An 8813-nucleotide genomic window follows, 5' to 3' on the forward strand; every position below is an offset into this window, starting at 1 on the left:
CACAAAAATCCTTGCAAGTTTTTAAAAGCCAAAGTTTACACCCCCTGCAATATTACCATTTACTTCCAGTTTCTTTCTTACCCAGTCAGATGTAAGGGGCATTTAACTGGATCCAAGACAGTCATGGGATCTAATCTAATCTAATCAAGGACCCAGTTCAGTTTCTGTCATGAGTGCCAGACACAGTTTGGATCAGAAATTTTCTCAAAGACACTTGGAGAGCCTGAAACAAAAATCCTTGGAGTTCTGGAATCCAAGAGAGAACTTCAAGATCCCCAGCTGCTCTGAGAGAACAATGGGCAAAATAGGCAGTTGAGTACATTGCTTGGTCACTCAGCACTCCCAGGGGTTGTTAGAAGCTCTACTTTGGATCTTACTCGTGATGCTATCTGTCAAAAGAAAAGCTTCAGCCAAATTAAATTTAAAGGAGTTTAATTGAGCAATGAATGATTCACGAATTAGGCAGCCCCCTGAGCTAGAGCAGGCACTGGGATGCCAGCACAGCCACATAGTGGAAGGTGACTTATGGACAGAAAAAGGAAAATGACCTACAGTAAATGGAAGTAAGGTACAGAAATAGCTGAATTGATTACATCTTGGAATTTAACTTATTTGAACATGGATTGAACAGTTGTCTACATTTGATTGGCCAAAGCTAGGTGATTGGCACAAATGTAGGATATCCTCTGGGTTACGCCTCTACTTGTTATAGCTCATGATGTACAGAAAAACCTTTAGGCTGAAGGAAAAATATGTAAGAAGTCAGCTTTAGGCTAAACTTTATTTAACACATCTCAATCAAGCAATCAAAGTGGCAGAAATCAGAGTTCATGATTTATATTTCTGTGCACATAATAAAATAAATGATTTTGAATATTGGCAGACGACATGGTTGTATATTTGGATGCCCCATTTGTCTCAGCCCAATCATCTCCTTAAGCTGATAAAACAACTTCAGCAAAGTCTCAGGATACAAAATCAATGTGCAAAAATCATTAGCATTCCTATACACCGATAACAGATGAACAGAGCACCAAATCATGAGTGAATTCCCATTCACAATTACTACAAAGAGAATAAAATACGTAGGAATACAAGTAACAAGGGATGCAAAGGACCTCTTCAAGGAGAACTACAAATCACTGCTCAAGGAAATAAAAGAGGACACAAACAGATGGAAAAACATTCCATACTCATGGTTAGGAAGAATCAATATTGTGAACATGGCCATACTGCCCAAATTTATGGATTCAATGCTATCCCCATCAAGCTACCATTGACTTTCTTCACAGAATTGGAAAAAACACCTTAAATTTCATATGGAACCAAAAAAGAGCCCGTATAGCAAAGACAATCCTAAGGAAAAAAAAAAAAAAAAAAACAAAGCTAGAGGCATCATGCTACCTGGCTTTAAACTATACTGCAAGCCCACAGTAATCAAAACAACATGGTACTGGTACCAAAACAGAGACATAGACCAATGGAGCAGAACAGAGGCCTCAGAAGTAATGCCACACATCTACAACCACCTGATCTTTGACAGACTTGACAAAAACGCAATGGGGAAAGGATTCCCTATTTAATAAATGGTGTTGGGAAAACTGGTTAGCCATATGCAGAAAACTGAAACTGGATCTGTTCCTTACACCTTATACAAAAATTAACTCAAGATGGATTAAAGATTTAAACATAAGACCTAACACCAAAAAAACCCTAGAAAGAAACCTAGGCAATGCCATTCAAGGTATAGGCATAGGAGAGGACTTCATGGCTGAAACACCAAAAACAATGGCAACAAAAGCCAAAATAGACAAATGGGACCTAATTAAACTAAAGAACTTCTGCACAGTGAAAGAAATTATTATTAGAGTGAACTGGCAACCCACAGAATGGGAAAAACTTTTGCAATCTACCCATCTGACAAAGGGATAATATCCAGAATCTACAAAGAACTAAAACAGATTTACAAGAAAAAAAGTGGGTGAAGAATATGAACAGACACTTCTCAAGAAGACATTTATGCAGCCAACAAACATATGAAAAAAGTTCATCATCATTGGTCATTAGAGTAATGCAAATCAGAACCACAATGAGGTACCATCTTATGCCAGTTAGAATGGCAATCATTAAAAAAATCAAGAAACAACAGATGCTGGAGAGGATATGGAGAAATAGAAACACTTTTACACTGTTGGTGGGAGTGTAAATTAGTTGAACCATTGTGGAAGACAGTGTGGTGATTCCTCAAGTATCTAGAATTAGAAATACCATTTGACCCAGCAATCCCATTATGGGTATATACCCAAAGGATTATAAATCATTCTATCATAAAGACACATGCACACGTATGTTTACTGCATCGCTGTTCACAATAGCAAAGACTTGGAACCAACCCAAATGCCCATCAGTGATAGTCTGGATAAACAAAATGTGGCATATGTACACCATGGAATTCTACACAGCCATAAAAAGGATGAGTTCATGTCCTTTGCAGGGACATGGATGAAGCTAGGGACCATCATTCTCAGCAAACTGACACAGGAACAGAAAACCAAACACTGCGTGTTCTCACTCATAAGTGGAAATCGAACAATGAGAACACATGGACACAGGGAAGGGAACATCACAAACTGGGGCCTCTCAGGGGTGGGGGGCTAGGCGAGGCATAGCATTAGGAGAAATGCCTTATGTAGATGATGGTGAGTTGGATGCAGGAAACAACCATGGCACATGTATACGTATGTAACAAACCTGCACATTCTGCACATGCTCCCCAGAACTTAAAGTATAATGAAAAAAAATTTTTTTAAGAGTTTGCTTATCATAAGGCTTGTTTACCCAGGAGGTGAAAGGAAGGATAACAATCAAATCGTTGAAGATTTTAAAGCCAGGAAAATTTGCTTCTAGTTCTGTTCAATATACCGCAACACAGACACAAGTGAGTTTTTCAAAGAAGCTCATTTAGTTGCAAAGTAAAGACCACTCAAGCTGGTTCAGACAAAGAAAAGCTTGTTGTGATAGGCAGGGAGAACAACATTATTTACAGAGTCTCATTTATTCTGAGAATTACAGAAAGATTGTCTGATTTTAAGGCTTTATAGGAGACCTCTAAAGCAGGAATATGATTACAAATAAAAATTCAGGATCAAAATTGCTTAGAGCTCATTTTAGCCTTCGTAATTCATTAGGAGTGTGATTTTAGGCAAATTATCTAAAGCCTCAATATCTTTTTATTTTCAAAATGGTGATAATACTAATAACCTTGTAGAGATTTTGTGAAAATTCAATGAGATTATATTACTAAATAATTTTCATGGTAGCTTTAGTATCTGGTAACTGCTAGCTGTCATTATTAAAATTATGTATGTTTGTCTCTTGCAGCACCACTACAGAATGCCAAAATCTTTTTATACTTCTAGTTTTAATTAACAATTTTAATTTATATTTATCATAGGTATTAGGGACAGCTCTTTATATTAAGATATGGCATTGTCTCTGAAGCCTATAAATGACTCACCCTTGGGTGCAGTTAGTTAGTTGCAGTTAAGAGAACGGAATCACATGGTACAAATTCGGCTGCCTAAATGTCAGAGGCATGTGAACCAGAGCCACTCTATCTTAAATAGGGACTGGGTAAAATCAGGCTAAGACCTACTGGGCTGCATTCCTGGATAGTTAGGGCATTCTAAGTCACAGGATGAGATAGGAGGTCAGCACAAGCTACAGGTCATAAAGAGCATGCTGATAAAACATTGCAGTAAAGAAGACTGCTAAAACCCACCAAAACCAAGATGGCCAGGAAAGTGACTTCTGGTCATCCTCTGTTACACTCCCACCAGCGTCATGACAGTTTACAAATACCATGACAATGTCAGGAAGTTACCCTATATGATCTAAAAAGGGAGGTAGGAATAATTCACCACTTTTCAAACAAAATCAAAAAATAACCATAAAAATGGGCAACCATTAGTGCTCAGGACTGCTCTTTCTATAGAGTAGCCATTCATTATTCTTTTACTTTCCTAATAAACTTGTTTTTACTTTACTATATGGACTCTCCCTGAATTCTTTCTTGCGGAAATCCAAAAACCCTCTCTTGGATACTGGTTTGGGACCTCTCTCCTTTAACATAAGCAACAAGGGCTTGAGACTGTGGAATTTCCATAAAAAGAAGTGATGGAAGCTACACAATGCGTGCACATAAACATAGAGTGTGGACTGGTAGAAACTTGATCCTTAGAATGGGGGGAGGGTGATAGGTGGTTTAGGGGTGAAAAATTACTTACTGGATGCAATGTACATTATTCCAGTGATGGAGACACCAAAAACTCAGGCAGCGCCACTATTCAGTATACCCATGTAACAAAATTGCATTTGTACTTCATAAATCTATACAAATATAAAAAATGAGATGTGGACAAGGAAGGAAATAATTGATGGCATTATCCAATACAGTTGCTTTCTCTGTGATGGGAATGTATCATACATAATCTTCAATCATTAAAAACAACAATAAAGAGGAAAATAGCTTGAGAACAGTGGGTTAATAAAATACATAATCTTTTAAAGAAGCAGTGAATAGATGAAGGAGTTGCATGAAGCAGAGAGATGTTGCTATTTTTTTCTTTTTTTTTTTTTTTTTTTTTTGAGACACAGTCTCGCTCTGTCGCCCAGGCTGAAGTACAGTGGTGTGATCTCAGTTCACTGCAACCTCCACCTTCTGGGTTCCAGTGATTTTCCTGCCTCAGCCTCCCAAGTCACTGCGACTACAGGCACATGCCATCGGGCCTGGCTAATTTTTAAATTTTTTAGTAGAGACAGAGTTTCACCATATTGCCAGGCTGGTCTCAGACTCCTGACCTTGTGATCTATCCACCTCAGTCTCTCAAAGTGCTGGGATTACAGGCATGAGCCACCACGCCTGTCCTATTTTATAAAGGGTTGGTGAAACCTTGATATTATATTGCTGAATGTCTTCAGTGCCAAATCAAATATTTGAATAAAGGTATTCCATTAATCATTTAATTCAACTCTAATTGCGCACGAATAATTTCCTCTCCATTTTTGTAGTTGTTATTCACCAGCAAGTGAATAGCTGACATTGAGTTGACTGGTAGTCAATATTATTGTTATTATTATTATTTTTTTTTTTACAAAGTAACCAGTTACCTTTCTCAATTCTTGCTTCACTTTCATGGGTAGATAAAATTTGGACAGATTCTTACCTTCTCTTTGTATTGCATACAGCATTTCTGTATCTTACTGCTCATGAGTAAGTGTCACTAAGTCACTGTTCCTGACTAAGCTCTGTTTTTTTTGTGACACTTTTCCTTGCTTTAATATTTGTTGTCTTTTTCTGCTTTTGAAATGAGCTCTCAATTACAAAATACCAAACTACACTCAAAAGAGGGCATAGAAAAAGCCAGCCATTGATGTAGCATGGAGAAGCCTACACGTAAGGACAGATAGCAGCAGCAGGTGGCGAGAGGTGGGAAGTGATGAAAGCAGTGGTTACAAATGTTCACAGGAAGCTAAAACTATCCAACAGGTTGTGCCCTAATGTTAGCACAGGTTGGACTCGTTACTATCTTGCTGGGTGGCCTCAGTGTGTTTGGGTTCAGATTCTATACAGCAATACAGTTTCTTCCGGTTAAGAGTTCTTGGCTTGCACTGATCACAGCATGATTGGAGGGTACTGGACCAGTCCTGTTAGTTTTTCAAAATGCTGTTGTAGACCTGATAGATGTATTGAGAGACTTCAGGAGCTCCACATTTCAATGACAGTGTATAATTGGGGTTTCCAGGCTGGATACATAGCTCGGCCAAAATCCAAATGCCATTAGTGAGCTTCAGGGATTGGTACAGCATATCCTGCTCTTCCACATTCCTCTTGGCAATAGTATAAACGTTGTGCAACTTGCTGGAAACAGTGCCAGCATTTAAATGACATTCCTTAATCTGAAACTGAAGTTCATTTTCTTTGGGAATATCCTTCCATGTTGCAAGAAAGACCTGGCGCTCCATTTTGCCATCTTCTACAAAAGCACATGGAGTGGGATGAGCCAGCTGAAGTAGAAGACACCGAGACTGTTTTTCACAGACACTTGCAGGTTATTCAGAGGTTCCATCTTCATGACTGGGCCCATGGTGTTGAGAAGCAGGGAGACATCAATGCTCTGGTTTGGCATCAGTGGTGTATGGATGGCCAGAGGCATGCTGGGGATGACACCAAAGCTATTCTTGTTAAACTGGATTGCAAAATCTGTCATAGGCTGCAGAGTTTTATTGGTGAAGTTCATTTCCATATAGATGTGCCCTTGGTGGTAAGTAAATGTTCCTGAAATCTCCAAGCCTTTAGCCTTTACTGCAGGTAGCCAGACAGCCTTAGGAGCCACATATCCACCAGGTGCCATGCCTATCCCTGTAGAGAATTCAAAGAGGTCATTTAGTCCACTGCTGATGACAGCAGGTGTAGGTGAAGGAGCAAAGGTTGCAGGCACCGATGATGGGATAAAGGACTGTCCCACTGCCAGACTTCCTCCAATGCCCCTCCAAGGTCACTGCCAAGCAGACTATCTAGTCCTCCTCCTAGGAGAACCACTGCTCCCATCTGCATGGAAGATAACTGTGGCACATTGACTGGGGGACTGAGGTCAAGGTTTAAAAGATCCCCCAGAAGATCACCTTGAGAGGGGATAACCTGAGGCTGTTCCAGGTTCATTGCAGTGGTGGTGCCAACAGGGCTGTCACCTGCATCAGTGCTCCCATGATGAATTGGCAACTGTTTACGATGGATTCCATGACTTCCTTCCACAAAAGCATTGGGAAACTTATGAAACACAGAGGCCAAAGAACCAGTGTAGCAGATTAGCTCATCTGGTGGAGTTGGCTCAATAAGATCTGTCTCCTCAGAGATCAGTGGCGTCTCAGACAAGACTTTCTTTAGCTGTGACAGGGGCAGTTGAGAGAAGACGCCAATAAATATAGCCCCGGTCTCGAAGGTCAGAATTATCAGAATACTGTGTTGTCAAACTCAATACCTGCTGGACTAGCTCCCGTGTTTCTGATGGTTTCTTGAGAAACAGCTTCACTATGGCAGTAAGCAGAGTGAGCTGCACCTGGGTGCTTTCATCGTGAAAACCCTCCAGGAAGCTGTCTAGTAACTCATCTGTATTGTGAATTGTTTCAGCATATTCTCCCACAATCCACATCATAGCTGCTCAAGAATCTGGCTCATCTAGCAAGTCTAAGTTCTCACATAGAGTGGCAATGATACTTTCATACTTGTTGGGGTATTTGCGGAAGATGTCCCTGATGACAACAGTCTCTTCTTGGACCACATAATTCACTTTGGTCTAGATTAGATCAAGCAATGTGCTTACACAGCACTCTGCAGATTGCTCCACATTGATGGCACACCATCCAAAGGCCTGCACAGCTTTTCAAACAAAGTCAATATCTACCTACCTCTGTGGCATATTCCTTCAGTTCTGCCAGAACCTGAGCAATGTTGGCTTGAGATGCCAAATGAATCATGATGTCCAGCTTCTCTAGTTTAACATAGATGGGATCATTGTACTTCACAAAGAAGGCTTTGATTTCCTGCTTCAAGCTTTCAGGCCTTATCTGGACAATTAAGTTGATGTTCCTCAGAGTGATGTACTGCACTTCTGGCTCCCCAGAAAGCAAAGTGACAAGTGGAGGGGCTAACTTCTTCAACAGCATATTGTAGTAGTCAGAATCCTTAGGTAACAATTCTAGAAACTTCATTCGGACTTTTACCACTGAAAGCATCACTGCTGAGTTGGCGTGTGATAGCCGGGGAGTTACCTGCTCACAGATAGTCTAAGCCTCCCGATCATCTTTAGGGTTGTAATGAGACAGGCAGTCCGGGAGGAAAATCTGGCCCCATTCAGTGCACTCATTCAGGACTGTTAGCAGCTTATTCATGTTCTGTGAGTTCAGATCGAGTAACTTGCTGTTCGGTGAGACTCACTGATTTCAGATAATGCTACTACAGCATTAGCCACCACCATTGGATTTGAATCTGCTATGAGATCCCATAGAGAATCCAGAATTCCCTGATCTTCCACCATTTGGGCATTGATATCATGGAGTTTTGCCACACAGACTGCTGCTGTTTTCCAAACATATGGATCCTCATCCTTCAAGCACTTGTGGAGGGGCTCACAGAGATATTCTGTAATTTTATCTGCCCGGATGCACCCCATGGTTCTGACTGTCAAGGCTCGAATCAAAGGATTAGGCTCTTCACAGTCCTTCACAAAGCTGTTTACAGCCATGATGGCCATGTCTGGCTGATTCGGCGTAGTTTGTCAAGTAGTGATACACAAGCTTCTTCAGTTCCAGATTATCAGTCTGCATACAGTTCACGACGTCTGGAAAGAGCGAGCTAACATCTTTCCCCGCAGGCGTAGCAGCAATTACTTTCTTCACAGCCTCCTTTCTCTTTTCTTTCTTTTCATTGTTGAGTTCAGCTTTTAGTTCAAACATTTCTTCTTTTTTATTGGTTGTGAAACACTTGGGGTCAGTCATGACTTTGGATCTTTAATGAGCACCGGAGGTGGAGGTGAAGGTGAGGGTGGGGATGGCGGCGGCAGCCAGAGAGCACAGCCTGGGTGGTGGTGAAATGGTTTCCTGCCTGTCACCTGTTTTTTTTTTTTTTTAATCTTGCCCAAATTCCGTTTTAAGGGGTCTAGGGAGTCGTGCCCTACAAACCATAATTATCATCAGATGGGTTCTATTTGACCCTATATATTGTGACTTACTTTCCAATCTGACTCTGACATAGC

The 8813-nt window shown here is 40.7% G+C and overlaps 1 pseudogene; it reads right to left on the reverse strand.

Moving 5' to 3' along the window:
* Window positions 1–5594: 5594 nt before the first annotated feature.
* Window positions 5595–8578, reverse strand: LOC100414140 (AP-1 complex subunit beta-1 pseudogene; annotated as a pseudogene).
* Between the last annotated feature and the right edge of the window lie 235 nt (window positions 8579–8813).

This window comes from Callithrix jacchus, chromosome X (genome assembly GCF_049354715.1).
Source record: "Callithrix jacchus isolate 240 chromosome X, calJac240_pri, whole genome shotgun sequence".
Classification (NCBI taxonomy): domain Eukaryota; kingdom Metazoa; phylum Chordata; class Mammalia; order Primates; family Cebidae; genus Callithrix; species Callithrix jacchus.